The 21,506-nt window shown below is 39.5% G+C and overlaps 1 long non-coding RNA gene across 1 annotated transcript; it reads right to left on the bottom strand.

Annotated features, from left to right (window-relative positions):
* On the bottom strand, positions 1-19,693 carry LOC134219432 (uncharacterized). The gene is made up of 2 exons (XR_009981562.1): positions 19,596-19,693; positions 1-96 (listed from the first exon to the last, which is right to left on the bottom strand). It is a non-coding gene; the product is annotated as an uncharacterized LOC134219432 (long non-coding RNA).
* Between the last annotated feature and the right edge of the window lie 1,813 nt (positions 19,694-21,506).

The raw sequence follows: 21,506 nt of genomic DNA, 5'->3' as shown, positions 1-21,506 counted from the left end.
TATTAATGGTTCGTTTATTTACCAATGTTCCTTCCTATTCAATGTGGTAGAAAATATTTGTATTACATGATGCCGAATCGTACTGAATGTAAAAATCTGAAAAATAGAAAATAAAATGGTAAGTACACAACAATAATCAACAATTACGTTAAAATCATTCTATATATAGTATCTAATGATATAGAATATATACACTTGTAGCCACATCATAATATGATACAATATGCTGTTAATACAATTTAAAAAGTGTATTTTTTTTAAGTCTCAGAGATTCATGATGTTATATGGTCGGGGTTCAACCAAACCGCATCAAGCGGCTTTTTGACTGACTTGTGATATTTTGTTTGCAAAACGAAAACGGAATATATTTTATGTCAATTCATGCGTATTACATTTGTTGTAGGATATTCTCAGTTAGGGCGTTGAACGATGTCCTATGTGATTTGTGATTAATTAAATCTGTTACACGAGAACTTTGTCCAAAAAATTGGAAATTTTTCATTGGCGCTTGGTGTGATTTGGCAGAACCCCGACCATATACCAATCGACTCAGCTCGCCGAGCTGAACAAACGTCTGTCAGTTCGTGTGTATGCATGTGTGTGTGTGTGTGTGTGTGGGCGTGTGTGTATGTGTGTGTATGTGGGCGTGTGTGTGTGTGTGAGCGTGTGTATGCGAAACCGCGAACCAATGACAATTTCCTGCTTTTACATTTAGTAATTCTTAACCGAATTTATCACAAAAAGTTGCATTCGACTGGGGTCTAGCTTGATCACTATTAAATACAATCACGATCGGTCTTTGCGTTCAAAAGTTATGAAGAAAACGAGCTTGGTAGGTCATGCAGGCAATTATTCATGATGTGTATCACACTAAGGCGAAACCAAACCATTGAATAGAGAAAGACATCGTCACCGCTAGGTGGATTAATGTGGGTTTTTGTATAAGAACCTGCCATCACAGAGAAACAGACGTCTCACTCAACACATATTCCATCGTTCACCTTTCTTACGACAGATTCAATTTTTTGTAGGTGGTCAATCGGCCACCGATGGCGCTTCCATAAATTTAGCTTGTTTTTGACGTTTGCGCACTACCGCCATCTGGTTGCCGCTTGACCACACAATGTGAATTCAGCAATGGGCGATGTTTGCATGACGATAATTTTGATAGCATTTTGTTCTAAGTGGTCTCACTTAGTTTCAGTTTCTGTGTGCTGCCATCTTTCTGATGCTGCATGGTGAATTAAACTGGTTTCTAATTGTTTAGTTTAGATGACATTCTAAAATTCAACACTTACTATCTACATGGTATTCGAATGCAAAATTTCCAAAAGCAGTTCACATTTTTAATAATGATACAATGATACAATATTTCATTCCGAAGTCATTGCTAATTGGATTAAACTGTAAATGAATGATTTATTCAAACACACTGTTCAAATAAAAATAAAACAAGACTAGTCAAGAAAAGAAAAAAAAATCAAATCCAGTATGCATTTGAAATAACATGCCTTATAATCAATAAATAATCCGGATCTTCCATTAACACTTGATACACGAATAAAGATTGGTCAAAATAAAAGCACTAATTCACTTCTGCCTCACATACCTTGGTGTCTGGATGTCGGTATATATATATTCAAAACCCAGTACATTATTATTACCTCTAAGGGGTTTTATGGAACATGCCCCACGAAATTTATTGAAGACTGTTCACCCTGTGAGATACCTCTATAGAAACGAGCTTCTGATAATTATTAACAAGAAAAACCACAAAAGCCCGGAACTACAGGGTAGGTCACGGAGGAGCGCTAATTTCATCCGATATGTTGCTTCTGACTCAGAACGCAGAAAGTTCACAAAATTGTTCGCATTCATTATATTCAAACTATGCGGAATTGTGGCGCATGTAATGCAGCACAACTCATTATCTTGAAATGAAGTTTTGAACATAAACCGTAAAATTGAAGAAGACTTAAAATCACTGAGAAAATTCACAGCACCACCTCTTACACCGCCATGATAGTGCTTCACTCTGTAAACGCTTGCTTTCCACTTGGCGTTCTGCTACCAACACGATTTTCTGCATATATTTGGGGTGCGGTCCATCTCACCATCATTGCCGCAGCATCACATTCTAAAACCTTTTCCCACTCTATTGTGCTGCATATACTAATACTACGCAGTTAGGAGGGTGAAACAACTTTTACACCAATACACTCAATAAATCACCCCTCTTAGATTGCCAGTTTTTCCAACGCAGTTTCAATAGGCAGATGATAGCACGAATTATCATTCCAAACGATTTACGTATGATGTGCAGTTGATTTCTTTAAAGAACGTGGCGATGCAATATGTCTTTTCACTGCCATTCTACATCTGTGGCAGATTTTTGTAAAAGATGCTGAATGCACCACATACCAAGAATCAAAATCTAGCGTCTGCGCAAACCGTCCCAGGATCTATTTCCTGGGACATTTTTATGTGAAATTTCTTTGTCTTGCCTTGCGATAAGAATTGAAGATAATGCACAGATATGGTTTGAAGCATTATTACCGTATAATACAACGCTCAACTCAATGAATATTTTTATTGACTTGCTATAAATTTGTATTACAACTAGTGTAAAGAATATATTTAAGAATGCACCAACATACTTTTATTTAGGTCTTATTAAAGATAAAACATCAGAACAACTCTAAAACAAAAACTTGAAAACAGCTCTACAAAACGAGGTTGTACTGTTTCATTGCAGGGAAACTGTTCCAATTTCCATCTCACTGAACATATGTTCATTTCATCGCAATAAAATGAATTACTACACCGATCTCGATGCTTCTGTTTGCTGTTACATTCGTGCTAACTACTGGGCAAAAATAGAAAAATGCACGCAAAATAAAGCTTTCACGAATTTGTGAACTCACAAAATCATCTTGTATTTCTAATTAGGGTTTTTTGAACGTTCTGGAAAACGTGAATGATGTTCCCGAATCCGAAGTTTAAATCAAGGTGTTTTTTGTTTGTTCACGAAGTTGTGAACGCTTTTGCGTATAAGAAACAAATCAAATTGCTTCTTATTGCTTTGTTTTCTATTAGATGAACAACGGAGGGTATTGAATGAAAACCAGGAGCAGTAACCATACTTTCTATTTTTCAATTTTATTACCAGATCAAGCCGTAATCATCCCTTTCGGATAAAGAGGCGTGTCATTATTATTGGAAATATCTCGGCAAAAATGACGTTTGTTAGCAGACTATCGGCATTTTTTTGGTGATTTTAGCTACTTTGACAGTAATCTCAGCAAAATTGTATTCAGGCAATTCACTAAGGGAATCAACAACGAATGTCCAGCTTTCGAAGCGTCCGGGAATTCGATGCAAAAAGGTACGAAAAATGGGATCGGTTTATCTACCGATTTTTTTTTTATTTGCTTTTCTGCCTTTCTAAATCACGAGAAAGGGACCAACACAACCAGTGGATCAATCTGATTTGTGGCTTTATTGTATAATCACCTTAAGGCTTGAGTGCTCACAATCGATGATTTAACTGCAATTAAAAATGATGCAATTTTCATGCCAAATTTAACTAATACTGCCTATGCTCGCATATCAGTCCCATCTTTTCTGGATTTCCTGTTCATACGGGACAAATATGCGATTGTAGGCAGAATAATCGTTCAAAGTTACCAGCAAATTGATCAGCATAACTAGAAAACGGCTGGATGGATTTTCTTTATTTCTTCGGCAAACCTGTTGGTTATAATCTCCGACTGGTTTATAGGGTATTCTCCGATGTAGAAACCTGGAGTAAAGCGAGGAAACCGCGAGAAAATAAAACTTTATTTCGAATGGGAATCTTTACAAGGACAGTTCACAACGTGCTTTCTCGCCTACTATGCAGGACAATGCGACATTGTTGTTTCAAAAGGGCGAAAGTCGCAAACGTAAACATTGACTTCTTCTGCTGATTTGAGGAAGATTTAGAGGACTTCTGGCGGTATTTTCCACTTCCTGGATTTCGATAGAAGGCGCTGGAGCGCCTCACCAGTTCCAAGTGGTTATTAGCTGGGAGCGATCCTAGTTGTTGAGGAATTTGCAGGAAAAGGCATTGTTTAAGTTTGCGCCATTGGCCCTTATGAAACAACCGTGTCGAATGTCTGCCGGGTCAACTAGTATACATAACATATAGCGTAAATCCGGGTGAGATGCCGCGTCGGTATAGTTGCCGCACTTGAGAGATCTGGTAGAATAAACTTGAATTATTGGCGCAAATGTATGTGAGTGTGTCTTTTGTAGCGAAAACAAAAACGTAAGTAGTAACTGCTGATTCTTATCAGTCAAAATAGTAATATGATGGTTACACGTGCCGCGGAGGCTGTAAAATTTCTAACGCTGTTTTTAGTAAAGATTTTTCGTGCGGTTTTGCAAAATTTTTCACGAGTCCGCATCTTCATTTCATTATGTGAATCCTTCATAAAGCTTGAAGGTTTTGTTAGTATAGTAAGCAGTTTACGTTTTGAGTAAAAAATATAGTGATGTGGTGTCTATACCTTACAATCGGTAAAGATGCCGCAAAAAATCAAGGTGATACGCCGCACCTACCTACTACCAGCACTTCAGTGAGATAATATTATAAAGTGAGAAAATCATGTAAAATACGAAGACCAAATTACTGCAAGGGATAGGGAGGAGAATTTTGCTCAAAGGATATTTGTTGCTTTATTAATAGCATACTCCGAAATTAATTATATTTGCACAAGGAACGATGTCAGTTCAGTCTGTGTAGTTTTTTGTCGTTATCATTCGTGCTCACCACTAAAAACCAAATCCTTCGTATTCGATTGTTATTGATATGAGTTACTACCCGTCGAGAGTGTATACAGACATGATAGTTGAGAGATATTTTCATTCTCATTTGGATTCAAACCCTGCTCAAGAGTGAATTGCAGGCATGACGTTCACGGAGTTGATGTAGAGTCAAAACGCTCCTGTGAGTTTCCTAGAAAACCAGAACTAACTAAAGTCTAAAATCAGTTGGAACATTTATATATCCATAATTATATATGAATGTGGAAGTATGTTTGTATTACATCTTATTCTTATATATATATATATATATATATATATATATATATATATATATATATATATATATATATATATATATATATATATATATATATATACCCGATACTAAATCGACCTGATGACGATGTCCTGCACAGTAGGCGGAAATGGGAGTCTGACCATGCGAAATTTCCATACGATTCCTAATTTTAGGTTTTCAGGATTTACGATAACTTTACTGCACAGTAGGCGGAAAGTAGGAGTCTGAACCATGCGAGAAATTTTCCTTGATTCCTAATTTTAAGGCTTTCAGGATTTTACTCAACTTTACTCGTGATTTTTGATTTTCGCATGAGAGTAATATCATATAAACCTGCTCTGATAACAGATATATTTAATTTGCTGGAAGGAATGGAAAATCCATTCAGCCATTCAGCCATTTTCCGGAGATTATGCGGATACGAACACAGACCATTTCATTTTTATTATATAGATATATATATATATATATATATAAACACAATGTTTGTATGTTTGTATGTATGTTCCAGCATAACTTCTGAACCCATTGGTCGATTTCAACCAAATATGAAACAGACATTCTTTTATCTTAAGAGATACGACGATAGGGGGGTTAGGGATGCTCTTTAAAAAAGGAGTTAGGGTGAGGAGTAGCGAAGTATTTGGCTTAGGTGTTGATCAACTCAATGTTTGTCAACCTTGGCCGTTTGGAACAAACATTCTTTATATTAAGGAGACGACGATAGGAGGGTTAGGGATGCTCTTCGGAAAAGGGGGAAGGGTATTGCTAAGTTATCTATCAACTCAGTGTAACTTTTGAACCCTTTAAACCATAGCTTCCCAATGTTGGGGGGTCGCGACCCATTATTTTGGGAAACTATGCCTTAAACGATTTCAACTAAATTTAGAACACACATTCTTTATCTTAAGGAGACGACGATAGGGGTTAGGCATGCGCTTTGCAAATAAGAGATGGTATGTGGAGAGAGGTATTGTTTAGCAATCGATCAACTCAATGTAAGTCTTGACCGATTTGAACCAAATTTGTATCAAATATTGTCTATCCAAAGGAACCGATTTTAGTGGATATTGGTAGGTCCTTTTAAAATGGGGAGGTTGTGAGAGAGGGGTATTGTTTAGTTAGCGATCAATTCAGCATAACTTCTGAACCCATTTACCGATGTCCCACTCAAATTTTGGAACCCATATTCTCTCTGTCTAAGGAAAGACTATATCATGCTAAGGTTAGGACTGTCATAGCTGAACGAGAGAGAGCATATTTATTAAACGAACAGTTTAGTATACCTTTCTATCACATGGGTGAATTCAAACCAGATATTTAAACACGTATTGTTTTACCCAAAGAAAATTATTTTAGAAGAGGCTGGGAGGAGCTTTTTTGAAATGCGGGAAGAATGTTAGGAGTTGGGTACATTGTTTAGAAAACGACTTAACTTAAAAGTCCCTCTTATTTAGATTCATCCGAGGTTCTTTGACATTGTACAGCAATGCTCCGAAAAACAATTCTTCAAAAATAGCAAATCCTCGACAATAACACATTTCCCTTGAATATGAGCATATTCCTAAATGAAGCAGGCCATTAACATAAACACTATTTGGCCTAAGGGTCATTCAAAGCATGAAGTGAATTTGGGATAATACTGAACATCATCAGAGAAAAAATGCATTTGCTGGGTATAAAGCAATGTGATAAATTTGTTATCAGCTTCATCGGAAATCATAGATTTGCCCAGTGAAAAGCAATGAATAATGTGTTTCCTTCTGGATGGTGGATGTGATTGCTCCTTTTAAAGTAAGGCATTTTCTCGGAATAATGCGTTGGTGTGATCCCTTCTTTAAAAATATGCGTTTGCCCGGAATAAGACATTGGTGGATGTTTTCCCTTTTTTAGAAATAGACGTTTGCCCGGAATAAGGCTATTCAAACCCACAATCCCTTCTTCAAAATCAATCAATATTTCCAAAAGCCTTCTTTTAATCAAATGATGAAGTATCAACAAGTAAACACAATTACCTTGTTAACCAATTGGTTTTATTATTTTCCGATTGTGAAAAAAAACTGCAAACCAAACTGGCAACTCCGAGCAAGGCCGGGTACATAAAGCTAGTTATGAAAATAATTGCAAAATATTAAAAATTATAGATTTGATGCTACATTCAATGTTTGTTTGCTGACTAGTACAAAACGACTTGGCGAGCGTAGGGCGCAATATAAGGGCCGATGCCCACGTAGCGTTTGTTCAACGCTGCGTGCACACGGCGTTAAAAGGACGCATGTATGCATCGGGAAAAAGCGGTAACGCAGCGTCGCCGCAACGATGCACACCTGCGTTTTTTCAACGCCACGTGCACGCACCGTTGAAAAAACGCTACGTGGGCATCGGCCCTAAGATGGAGAGGTGCGGCCTCGAACCGTGTATTGTTGGGTCAAATTATTGATTCAGTGCTATATGTTTAGATGTAAGCTAAATACATCAATAATTATGAGGTAGATAAAATACTAATAAACGTGTTTGTAGTGGCATACGATATGGTGGGAAGTTTTGCCCTGGCTTTTTTGGAACTCATTTTTCCATTACTTGACCAAAAAAAACTTCATTAGGTGTTTTCTGTAATATTTTCATATGACAACTCACAGGCAATGCATTTACGGCTTTTTGGAATACCAAATAACACAAAGTTTGCAGAAATTGTGTTGAAAAGTAATAAGTTATTGAAGTATTGCCTTAAGGGGGGGCATATTGTATCGTCTTATCCTACCTAATAAAATTCTCCTTCCCCTTTTTGCCCCTCCTCAGCAAATAATCTATCTATAATCTACAAAACAATTTAGAAACTCGTTCACTTTCTTTTCCACTTTCAAACCTTGCGGTAAAAAAGTAGAATGCAATAAAATGGGGGGTCGGTTTCGGACCACCTCGACTTTTTTCACAAAATAAGACCTAACCTAACCTCATAAGACTTAACCTAACCTCATAAGACCTTACCTAAGTAGTGTGCAACATAGCCAATACCATAAGCAGCAAAGATAACTTATCGTTCAATTTCGCAATATACGCTTAAAATATTTTACCGATATCTCCTGCAGCCAAAAATCATTTCAAACACAATATGGCGTAGTCAAAACACAAAATGGCTCAGAAACTCCGAAAAACACCTTGGAAGATTGCTGCCTACATCCTAATTAGTAGTGCTGCGGCAGTATTCAACACCCAAAATAATTGTGTGTGACATTCTTTGTGTTAAGCATTTTGTATCAATTCTCGCATGCAAACTGATCAGAGAATGTCATGCTTGTTAATCCAGCTCATTGCATTAAGTTGGTTTTTTTGGTTTCGATCAATACATCTGAACTAGAGGTGAGCAGCCCGCTCGTGAACGGTTCAAAAGAACTAGTTCTTCTACGCGACTGAGAAAGCGGTAGCTCCTTTTTAACGAACGGTAGTTCTTTCGCTCTTTCCACACAAAAGCATGAAACAAAAGATATTTTAGTTACTAGATAAAGATTGTCGCTGTCCGGAACATCTTTTGCTGGCGAGGATAGGGGAGCTAAATGTCAAAAAAGGAAAATCCATACGATTTGACAGCTTTGTACCCAACATGTTCCGGACAGCAGAACAAAGGGAACCGAAGCGACAATCTTTAGCTAGTAACTAAAATATCTTTTCATGAAACTGCTTACTGCTGGTAGTTTATTCATTACGCCACATTACGAACGAATGAATGAGCGTGGAGCGGGAGCGCAAAAAGAGCTACTTACCCAGCGCAGTCGATGTGCTCCAGAATATCGGCGTGGCCCACGCCACGGCGCGTTGCGTGCTTATCGGTAGCGTGAGCGTGTATGTAAGTCTATGCGCGTTTCTGTGTCGTAGGTATATCGGCAAACAGTTGAAGAGCGACAACGATGGAAACGGAAACAAATGAACGGGTTGCAAAGTCGAATGGATGTCGTCGTAGGATGTAGCAAGCGTGTGCTGTTTGAGTAATAAGACGAATGCTATGTTTAGACAAGGCAAGGGAAGTGAAGAACAAGTCGCTTGGATTGAACGTCTAAACGCCTCCATTCAACTCACTTGAACGAAAAGAAAGTAGAACAAGTTCAGCTTTTGGCAAGTCAATTGAATTCAACTGAATTGTTCAATTGACTTGCTTTGTCAAATCGTAGCATAAATGATTGTTATTTATGACAGCGAATAACAAAAATGAATTTTGTTGGAATAACCTTCCGTCAATGATTATTGCTTGATAAATATGTCCTTCATATTATTTAATCTGTCTAATTTCTATATGGGTGAAAGCCAATGGAGAGGAGTATTTGATAGGAGTTCTGGTGCACTGCAGCTTATTTAGTAGTCATGCAGTGCTTTAGTGCTTTACCCTATGTGTTCTCCCTATATTCAGTTCTTTACATTCCCTTTCCCATGGATTGGCTTTACAAATTAAAAAAAAAACATGCGTTGGTACGCTAGAAGCGAAGTCTCAACGAAAATAATCAAACGCTTTCTTATTGTATTAATACCATAAAGTAAATAACCACTGAACTGACCTAAAAAAATCTATTATATTTCGCTTTATTAAATATACTTCAAAAAATGTAGTGAGCGGATGAATCGTTCAGATGAGCAATTTACTTTATTGAGCGAAACGATTCCGGATCGCTCAATAAGGTGAGGCATTTTGCCCATATCTAATCTGAACGAATCTCGTTGGCTCCTCCTAGAACAAGTGTATGGATCGTGTACAGCAATATAACTTTGACCCACACAATCTTCCCGATCCCATTTAGCTTGATGACGGAAAAGGACACAAGTTTGCATGGTGAAATAGCATGAAACGTAGATGATGATAGCCGCTTCTTTCCTTATCTGGCATATAGTCCAGATGATTAGCGTGTCAGTCGAGATGCGCTAAGTGTGGAGGGTCCAGGTTCATCACCCGTCTTTGGCCGATGTTTTTTGTAAGGTGACTGAGGTTCTCGCAGTAACAGCATTTCATTTTTCGAAGGGGAAGTGTAAAATAGATTCAATGTAGACACCAACACATAAACAGCTCTTATTTTCTCGTGACCGAGGACCTAATGCAAGGGCCTGCTGTTTACGTTTATGCAATCTGTGCATATGTCACAAATCATGGCAAACTGTACGCGAAGCTAATGCAAGATTGTAATAAAATGTTGCATTCTCTGGTTGAGTATACTGATAATACAGGCATATTCGCCGACGACGCCATCTGTGAGATAGATCGGGGGTCGGTTTTGGAACACTCTCCCCTACACGTATCCAATCCATTCAGCATTTATCAATTGTAACAAACACCCCGGTGCTTGTTATCGTTGATACCATTGTATGATATTTTGGGTTCACCATTCGCTGTGCCTGGAAATCGTTGAACGAGTACACTAAGCACAATTTATGTTCGTAAATCGTGTAGGGGGCTCCCTATGTGCTCGATTTCCAAACGCGACTGAGGACGAACACCGTGTATGCTCGTAGGCCTTGTGAATTGGTTTTAAAGTGGACATATGTCGGAAAATATTTATAGCACATCGTGTGCTGGTTTATTCAACATATTGGCTAACGGGCACTCCATGTGCCTGAACTCCTTGGGATACACACCCTGTGTGTTCATGATCCGTTAGGCATAACTCTGGATACCCATGTGTCCGGAAACTATAGATAGTGCACCCTGTGTGCACGATATCCATTAGACTAATCAGACCTCCCGTGTGCTCGAAATCCTTTGAACGAACGCTCCGTGTGTTCGTAAACTCTTGGGAATTTGCTTTGAAGTGAAAATGTGTGCGAAAACCTTAACAGTACCCTGTGTGCTTGTTTAGCCAACATATCAGAAATTAGACACTCCATGTGCCAAAACTCCTTGGGATACACACCCTGTGTGTTCGTGATCTGTTGGGGTTGGATTTGGATACCCATAGCGTCCGGAAACCACAGTGCACCCTGTGTGAAATCCACACCTCCCGTGTGCCTGAAATCCTAGGAACGCACATTCCGTGTAAACCTTTGGGCAACCCGTGTACCCAAATCTTGAAGAACGAGCACCCTTGCTAGTTCCTATTGTAAATATCAGCTATCGTCTTCGTTGTGATGAAGTACCTTTCGTGTACTATATCGGTGTTATCGGTGCAATATCGGTGTTATGAAACTCCAGCTATGTGATGGTTCCTTCTAATCGTTTTAGATTCCTTCTTCCATAAATATATTTTCTTGTATATGTAATGTTGGAAACCAATAGTGTGTGTCTTGTCTAATTGCAGCCTTATTCAATCATACATGAGTGTTATTGCTGGATTGATACCATATTTAGTTCGATGTACGCTATTATTCAGTGCAGTTGATCTCACTCGTCTGTATAACTATGGAATATTCGGTCCTCGTTGTTGACCCTGGAGAAACCATATGCGTCACTCGTTCAGTTTTGCCGTCTCGAGTTTGCAAATGTGTAGTGCCATTCCTAGTGGTAGTGTTTCTGAGATACCAAGTTTACTCCGGATTAGTAGTAAGTTGATGCATCTGTGTTCACCAGGATTAAGTTCATCCGTTGTTAGACCCCCATATGGAAATAATTCGATGGTCATTCTCATCATTCATTACATTATTCGACTGTCAGTAAGGCCATTGTCCAATGATGATTTCGTTTACGTACACAGCAAATAGTTTTGAATATTCAACGACGTGTGAAATTGCAGCTGAACCCATCAAACGAATTAACATTCAATATTCAATTGACCTTTCCCGTCAACATTTTTTATTCGCTCAATCGAATCTTTGGCTTATTTAGGGTCAGCTTTCCCAAAGAACTCATATTTTTTGACGCCTCTAAGAATTTTTAAAATTAAAAAAAGGTGCTCTTTTTTCAAAATTGGCCCGATTTTAGACGAACATCGGGTGAATTTCTCAGGCCGGTTCACACTTTTTCGATTTTGTTTTCGATTTTAAAACTAACTTCGCTTCAAAAATATGGGTACTTTGGGTAAATATTATTTTCCGACTCAGAAGTCGAAAGGAACATTGTTTGATTTGAAATTTAAAAATAGATGGAAAATGCTTCCTCGACATTTTCGGTCTTGTTTGACGTACATAATAAAGTGATATAATATGGTTTTAAACGCATTAACAACACCACCGCATGGCACTTAACTTAACCTTCGTATGGGCCTGACGTTTTGGGCTGATCGTTCATTCGTTCTTAAATTTGGACTTTTCAGCAACAGAAGTTTAAGCAACTCAAAACATGTCTTAAAATGTCTCACAAATGCACACAAAACATGTCTTAAAATGTCTCAAAAAACAAAAATATTATTTTTACTGACTTAGGGCCGATTTCTTCACCTACGCTTAACTCTTAACCGGTGCTTACCCATACGCCTGGTTTAAGCCCTAAGCGGAGGTGAAGAAATCGACCCTTAGAATATTACCCAATTTTTTTAACATCGGATCATGTATTCTTGACCGATGCACTATCGTTTGCAACCATAAACGAGGGAGGGCTTTAGGACCCAATTGAATTTAACTGAATTACACTACCAAGCACCGTTTAAGTTTATTTCGATTTAGTAGAATAGTTTAACTTAATATTGCGTTTACATGCTCCTAATATGTGGATGAAAAAACATATTTTTAACTTGTAATCCGTATTTTTTACATTTCCGGAGAGCAGCTCTTGGATACCCTAGTGGACCGAGGTAAACAACACTTCATGGTATTCTAGGTGTTTTTAGAGATTGTCCATTATTATTATTATTATTTATTCATACTAAGGCCGAAGTGGCCTGTGCGGTATATAAGAGTCTTCTCCATTCGGCTCGGTCCATGGCTACAGGTCGCCAACCACGCAGGGTCCACGGAGGGTCCGCAAGTCATCTTCCACCTGATCGATCCACCTTGCCCGCTGCGCACCTCGCCTTATTGTGCACGTCGGATCGTTGTCGAGAACCATTTTCACCGGGTTACATTCCACGAGGAGCTCGCGCGCAGGACATGCGCCTTCCGGCTCCGAATCTCCAGGAAATCCAGGAGGATATCGGCCAGCTGAAAAACAACAAAGCCCCTGGAGTTGACCAACTACCAGGAGAGCTGTTTAAACACGGTGGTGCGGCACTGGCTAGAGCGCTGCACTGGGTAATTACCAAGGTTTGGGAGGATGAGGTTCTGCCGCAGGAGTGGATGGAAGGTGTCGTGTGTCCCATCTACAAAAAGGGCGATAAGCTGGATTGTAACAACTACCACGCAATCACATTGCTGAACGCCGCCTACAAGGTACTCTCCCAAATTTTACGCCGCCGACTAACACCAATTGCAAGAGAGTTCGTGGGGCAGTACCAGGCGGGATTTATGGGCGAACGCTCTACCACAGACCAGGTGTTCGCCATACGTCAGGTATTGCAGAAATACCGCGAATACAACGTGCCCACACATCATCTATTTATCGACTTCAAAGCCGCATATGATACAATCGATCGGGACCAGCTATGGCAGCTAATGCACGAGAACGGATTTCCGGATAAACTGATACGGTTGATCAAGGCGACGATGGATCGGGTGATGTGCGTAGTTCGAGTTTCAGGGGCATTCTCGAGTCCCTTCGAAACGCGTAGAGGGTTACGGCAAGGTGATGATCTTTCGTGTCTGCTATTCAACATCGCTTTGGAGGGAGTAATACGAAAAGCAGGGATTGACACGAGTGGTACGATTTTCACGAAGTCCGTCCAGTTATTTGGTTTCGCCGACGAGATTGATATCATGGCACGTAACTTTGAGAGGATGGAGGAAGCCTACATCAGACTGAAAAGCGAAGCTAAACGGATTGGACTAGTCATCAATACGTCGAAGACGAAGTACATGATAGGAAGAGGCTCAAGAGAGGTCAATGTAAGCCACCCACCACGAGTTTCTATCGATTCTATCGAAATCGAGGCGTTTGAAGAATTCGTGTACTTGGGCCCACCGTGCCCGGCCCACCACAGCTGTCCGATTTTCGCGGTGTGAACGATGAATGGTTCTCCCAGCGGCTTTGGGACAGAATGTCGAAAGACAAAAGGTCGAAGGACAAAAGGTCGACGGACAAAAGGTCGAAGAGACAAAAGGTCGATGGGACAAAAGGTCGAAAGGACAAAAGGTCGACGGGACAAAATGTCGAGGGGACAAAACGTCGACGGGACAAAAGGTCGAAGGGACAAAAGGTCGAAGGGACAAAAAGTCGAATGAACAAAATTTAAAAACCTACAATTCTGTAAACATGAAAAATACTAAATATACGACAAGTTTGAAAACGTGTTTCTGAAAAATAATCTAGCTTATTACATTTCCCAGAGATTTCTCCTTCTTTATTTCATGGGCAGTTCTTCAACCAATTTACAGTGAATATTCAGCAGCCAGGGTGAGCATTGTATGATTTTGATTAGTTCTCGGGACGATTTATACTTGTTAGATCGTGCTCTTGTAACACGTGTCGCTTCGAATGCTTGTTTAAGTGAAATCCGTTGGTTTTGGTATCTTTGATTCAGTGTCATATAATTAATTTTTTCGCTAACGCGACTTTCTATGCATTCCTATACATTACATTCCGATGTCGATCATGGAGAATCAGAAGATTGTCAGTCTCTTGTATAAATGCGTATCAAATTCATTTTCCATTCATCATCATGTATTAGATGGGGATGTTATTGGTTTTAACTCAACGAGACGTTGTTAATGGTTTTAAATAAGAAATAAACACTGAAGCATGTACACAAAGACTGATCTTAAGCCGTACATAACCGTTTACATTATGCACATTATTCGGTGATTCAACCATACGAATCATTTTAATTAACGGTCAAACATGCGTGATGTTGTAGAATGTACAACATTAATGAAAAAAACTCTCTCATGGTACACAGCATGAACGATCCTGCATTAGTGTTCCAGGATATAATCATGATTGTGCATATGCAAGCACTCGGAGTATTCGAGAGACGGTGTGTTGCGGCGAAGAATGAACCAAGAGCTAGCCCAGCTCTACGGTGAACCCAGTATCCAGAAGGTAGCTAAAGCCAGAAGGGTACGATGGGCAGGGGATGTTGCAAGAATTCCGGACAACTTCCCTGCAAAAATGGTGTTCGCTTCCGATCCGGTAGGTTCGAGAAGGCATGGAGCACAGCGAGCGAGGTGGGCAGACCAAGTGTAAAACGACTTGGCGAGCGTGGGGCGCATTCGAGGATGTAGAGATGCGGCCTCGAACCATGAGTTAACGTCATTGCCGACTGGACTTTGTGGAATTCCATCGACGTTCCCATCGGTGTCAGCATTTTGGAGTATTTCAGCATTTTGGCAACATTGAGGCGCATCAGCAGAACCAGGCGAACGATATCGAGGGCGATCATCGAATCTGTACCTACCAAGGCAGTGCAGACTCAGCATACTTGTAATGTAGTTAAGTTGAGGATAATAAATCAGTTGGTTGTGAACAGTGAAGGTAGTTAGACGTTTAAGATTTTTTTAATGAACTTCGTGTTCTCGAATTTTAAACTCGTGTATTGTGGCGTCAAATTGTTGATTCAGTGGTTTCTGTTTAGATGTGATCTAAATGAATGAATGAATAGGCTTATGCATATTGCATATTGGTGGTAGAGTTTTGTGAAGAAATTAGAGGTTGTGGGTTCAAGTCAAGATTGGGCCATCGTTTTCAAGAACAGTCTACAGGTCGACTATCTGAATCGCTCAAAAAATATTTATACAGTCGACTCTCTACATCTCGATGTTCTATATCTCGATATCTCTCCCTATGTCGATGGTTTCCTCAGTCCCTTCAATCTACATACATTTGAGCTTTCTACATCTCGAAAACCTCCCTATCTCGATATCTCTCTATCTCGATGGGTTCTGATCATATTTTGTTCAGGATTCACTCTCCTTATGTCGATATGGTCAAATTTTTAGGCTACTAGACCATCTTTGGACAATAACAAACACATCAACAACAGCAAATGACATTAGTTTTGTTGTCGTTTTTCATAGCAACGAGCTTTTTTGGATCTAGTACCCAATACAATTTTTCTTCCATTCCTCGATCTCCCCCTATCTCGATGGTCCCTTCAATATCGAGATGTGGAGAGGCGACTGTATTACATTTTCCTTGTGCTGAATTTGGTGAAAACATGGGCCAACCTGACCCTTATTTGGCCAAGTGTCACCCCCGATGACGGTACTTACATCATAGTTTTCCTTTGTATTGCTCTTAATACTATGGCTTTTCAATTTTAACCAATTTTGTAATTTCGACATTTTGTCCCGTCGACCTTTTGTCCATTCGACCTTTTGTCCCGTCGACCTTTTGTCCCTTCGACCTTTTGTCCATTCGACCTTTTGTCCTTCGACCTTTTGTCTTTCGACCTTTTGTCCTTCGACCTTTTGTCATAGATTCCTCCCAGCAGCTCATGCAACTCGTGGTGTATTCGCCTCCTCCACGTACCGCCCGCCATCTGCACCCCACCATAGATGGTACGCAGCACTTTCCTTTCGAAAACTCCAAGTGCGCGTTGGTCCTCCACGAGCATCGTCCAGGTCTCGTGTCCGTAGAGGACTACCGGTCTAATGAGCGTTTTATAGATTGTCAGTTTGGTACGGCGGCGAACTCCATTCGATCGAAGCGTCTTGCGGAGTCCAAATACGTACGATTTCCAGCCACTATGCGTCTCCGAATTTCTCTGCTGGTATCATTTGCGGCAGTCACCAGTGAACCCGAGTGTATCATGCTTAAACACACCCAAAAGTGTAAATAACACAGGAGAATGACAATTAGCTGTTAACCAAATTGCATACATTCAGGCTGTGTTCTAAATCTTCCATGTAAATAAGCTGTTGTGAGCGTCTAGACATCTTCTTCTTATTGGCATTACATCCCCACACTGGGACAGAGCCGCCTCGCAGCTTAGTGTTCATTAAGCACTACCACAGTTATTAACTGCGAGGTTTCTAAGCCAAGTTTCCATTTTTGCATTCGTATATCATGAGGCTAACACGACGATATTTTTATGCCCAGGGAATCCGAATCCGAAAATCCGAAAATTGCCTAGACCGGCACCGGGAATCGAACCCAGCCACCCTCAGCATGGTCTTGCTTTGTAGCCGCGCGTCTTACCGCACGGCTAAGGAGGGCCCCAGCGTCTAGACATAGACCTTTTTTATACACAACAACAAAACACACGCGACCGAAAGTATTCTCACTCTTTTCGATCATGTTTCTCTCGGCTTTATTCACACGCACGTGTAAATGCTCTCGAGTGTGAATCAATACACTTCTCTTTATTTGTAAAATCTCTACACATTTCTAGACGAAGTGTGAGAAATGGCCAACCCCGATGTGCTTTACTACAGGTGTGGCCCAAACCCTCAAGTAGTATTTGTTCAACAAAAATTCGCTCTTTTGAGAGAGAAACTCTCAGCTGGGTTGCCGAAGATGGCCGAAGGCGACCGAAGGTGACGTCACGTCTGGCATAGTCAGTACAATTTTTATAACAGACGTGACGTTTCACTCCGCCCGCCCACTGTGGGTGGTATTGTTTACATTATTTTTCCGACTACTACAGACTTAGAGGACTTTGGCCCACACCTTAACTGAAGCACTGAGAACGACGACTCGCCACATGATCCCTGACTTCATCCGGCTGAGAAGCTGGAATTCCCTTATCCCGAATCCAAAGCCCCGTGCATACTTAAACATTGTAAACATAACCACGAGTCAAAACGAGTACATTGGCTTATGTCCTTTCAAGTTCGTTTATTTGGTAGGCTTAGGCGTGTATCGCACGTTACGGAGCCTATGTCCCTCTCTTACTAACTTAATAATAAGATAATATCAATGATATGGAAAGCCTAATATCATTTTCCAAGCTCAGACGTACATGTTCATGATAAAATTAGTGGTGAAAGTACAAATTTGATAGTTCCGTATGCACGAAGAATCGTGGCTCCGTAGATTGTTATACACGCCTGAGCTTACCGAAAAAACGAACTTGAAAAAAAACACAACGGTTTTCAACAGTGTTTATAGTTGAAGCAAATTATTATTCGATCACATTTCTAACTTAGGTAGGAGTCGTCAAACTTAGTGAAGGTTAAAATTGCAATAAATTTCCTTGCACGGACAAAGCCAGAGGAATATGAGCGGTTACAATGCAGGACGGAAAAAAGTGTCATCAAAAAGGGGAAGAATGATTGATGACGTCTGTTCCCCATTCTATGCGAACGTTTCAATGCTTCTTAGGGCAAAGTAACAACGCCAATGGAATTCTGTTTTGAAACAAAAACAACAGCTGTCCTTACTTGAACCCTGAAAATCATGCACAGTAACTCAAAATTTGAATCAAAATTTGAGCCGTTGGGAATAACAGAGTAAATAAAGACTTTGATGGTTTTTCCTTTCTCGTATGCTAAGTATATGTAAAGGCTATATGTTCGCTCCTAAAACAAACTTTTCATAGAACGCCCGGAGACCGTGTTATATACCAATCGACTAAGTTCGACTGTTTGTCTGTGTGCGTGTGTGTCTGGATGTGTGTGTGTGTATATGTGCGCAAAAAACTTATTAGTTTTTTAGGCACTTAACCTTAATCGATTTGCTCGCGATAAGTAGCATTAGAAGGGGAATCCTATTGAATTTATCATTTTCATCAAAACAGTATTTGGTGGACACTTTCCTGCATAACTGGTACCACACAGTTTTCTTGAAAAAGTTCCTATTTTGGAGAAAATTCGCGTTAGACGCCTTTGGCTATACAAATTTGTGGCGGATAACCCGGCTAATTGCGCATATATGTTAGCCACTGTTGGTAATTCATTCAAACATAATATGCCTTAGGGTCTGTCTCATTTGGATAATTAAACTTTAAAGTGACAGTTCGAAAATTAGAAAATCACCCGGTCATAAGAATGGCTGATGCTTCCCAGCAATTCCAATGAGACATCGATGCAAAATGATTCGATATCTGTCAAAAGTAATCTTGCTCTGCGAGCAGGGTTATTCGATAATTAGTGTAATGTCACTTTTGAGTTTAATTATCCAAATGGGACAGAGCCTCAGAATACCTTCCAGCTAATAAATCTAAACCAGCCAAAACAATCTTTTTTCGTTGACTAATTCATCACATGTTTCAGATTTTAGTTCACACGGTTAAAAATATAAACTTGTAAATCGATTGACGAAATAGTTAAACTCGCAATAAACACACAGTAATAATTCGTTTTCTTGAATCACGTTCTCCAATATCACATTAATTGTCATCATTTGCATATATAGCCAAAATTACATTGATGCTAAACAACGATGGTAAACAGAAACACACTATCGAGTATATCAATGAAAATGACACACATTTTTATAATCCACTGAGTCACCAAAGCTTTATTTGGATATAAATAATTATACGTCATAATGACTGTTAAATAGTTAACACTTATGAAAGATGTTTAATATAAACATAATAATTACCATAGAACTGATACGTGTTTTTTTTTTTGAACAGTGAACTGAAGAATCCAATTCGATGTATCCACCCTGTTATTCCATCGCCTACGTTTTCAGTCGAAAGACAAACCAATAATGAAATTATATTTTCAGCTCTGCTGATGTCCAACCCAAGAGAAACGTAAAACATACGAAAGTGCGCAAGCTTCGAATTGAGATTGTGTGCTTTTGGGGAAAAGCTTGAAAATACCGACCAACAGAGGGCAGCGCGATGCTTCTATTTTTCAGCCATTCTAGCGTATATACAGGCATACATATAATCATGTTTTCTTCATACCAAAACGTTTTATTGTTAAATGTGGTAATGGGTGTTACTGGACATAGAACAATCAATATATGTTCTCTCAAAACTTAAAAATCATATTCTACAATTCGTGATTTTAATATATGTTTATCAACTCTATCGTGGTATTTGTTAACTTGAAATTGTCTCCACTTTTATAATGACCTACTTCACAATTTAGATTAATGTAACCGGAGATAAACCAATCAGAAGATTTGTTGAATGCTAAATAATATTATAATCATTTTGAACTAACATGTATATACCCACTAATTGAAAACACGACAGGTACTCCTGGTAAGTCAGTTAACTTCGGCACACTCCGGCAGTTTTACTCTTTGGTTTAGTTTTAACTTTTGCACCAGCAAATTTTGCAATTTGAGTAAGCATAAAGGATTATGGTGGAGTTCTAGAAAAAACAATATTACTGACCGTTTTGATTCCAAACTCTATATTTCTTTTACTATCCTTAATTTCAAAATGTATTTAATGGACAATTCACGTAGGTCACATAGTTTCTTCAGTGGATATGAAATTCAGTTTCTGGGCTGTATTGGAATCAGCACCAGTGGAATAATGTATTTCAAATTCACTGATCTTCGTATGTCTTTTATTTTTTTTTTTGGGAAATGGTACTTCATATGCTCTGTCTCTTATCACTAACTGCAGTAATAGGTGGGATTCAACAACATCAAAGCCACATATAACACCATCGATCTAGATTTGAAACTAAACTGACACAATTAGTTATTAGAAATTTTCTCGACTTCTTAGAACATCGTGTCGTTCTTTGGCAATAAAAGTACCAAATTCATGCAGTCGTTTGATATCCAAAGCTTGCTTAGAAGTTAAAAGCCAGCCAATATGAATCGAGGTCTTTGATGAGTTATTGTAACTAATCATACTGATGACCGCCGAAAACAATATTAGTGCATATTAGAAGTATTGAAGTTACATTCCGATCGAATAGGTTTAATCGTCATTGAAACGATAGTTGTGACCTGGACAATGCTTATAGACAAAGCCGGAAGAACGAGATCTCATTCTACAATTGTCCTGGCTGCATTTGAGAACCACTATGGTTGCCGTCGAATTACAGGTAGATATTCGTACAGCCATCGTCGCCAGAAAGTATTCAAATTGTCTTGAAAGGGAAGATTTACAGATTGAGCGTAGTCGACGAGCCCCTCTAGTTGATCGGCTCTTGGTGCAGGAATTGATCGCACCTTCTGAAGAAGACTTTTGATGAGGAGCTCCGGATGTCCGTAGCGCATTTGCAGAGCATCTATTACTAGAAACACAGTGGCGGGAATAACAAGACGATTTCTCACACTTTCAAACGCACTTCCTTTAAGGCATTGTTGGAGCCTAATCATATTCTCCCCATTCGTGTATCAGCAAGCTGCTGTAGTGTAGTTGAAACTGGAGATGAATATAGGCCATTCTGCTGGTTCTCCGCTGAATATGGGAAGTTCTCTGGCCAAATACTGACGTGCTACAATCTGCTGAGCGGTAGGACCTAGCTGAGGGTCAACGTGGACGGTTCGATGGGGATTTATGATGGGAAGCTCTAGACGAATGGAATTATTCCG

This window comes from Armigeres subalbatus, chromosome 1 (genome assembly GCF_024139115.2).
Source record: "Armigeres subalbatus isolate Guangzhou_Male chromosome 1, GZ_Asu_2, whole genome shotgun sequence".
Lineage (NCBI taxonomy): Eukaryota > Metazoa > Arthropoda > Insecta > Diptera > Culicidae > Armigeres > Armigeres subalbatus.
The sequence above is the reverse complement of the archived record's forward strand: the minus strand, read 5'-3'. Positions and strand labels throughout refer to the sequence as shown.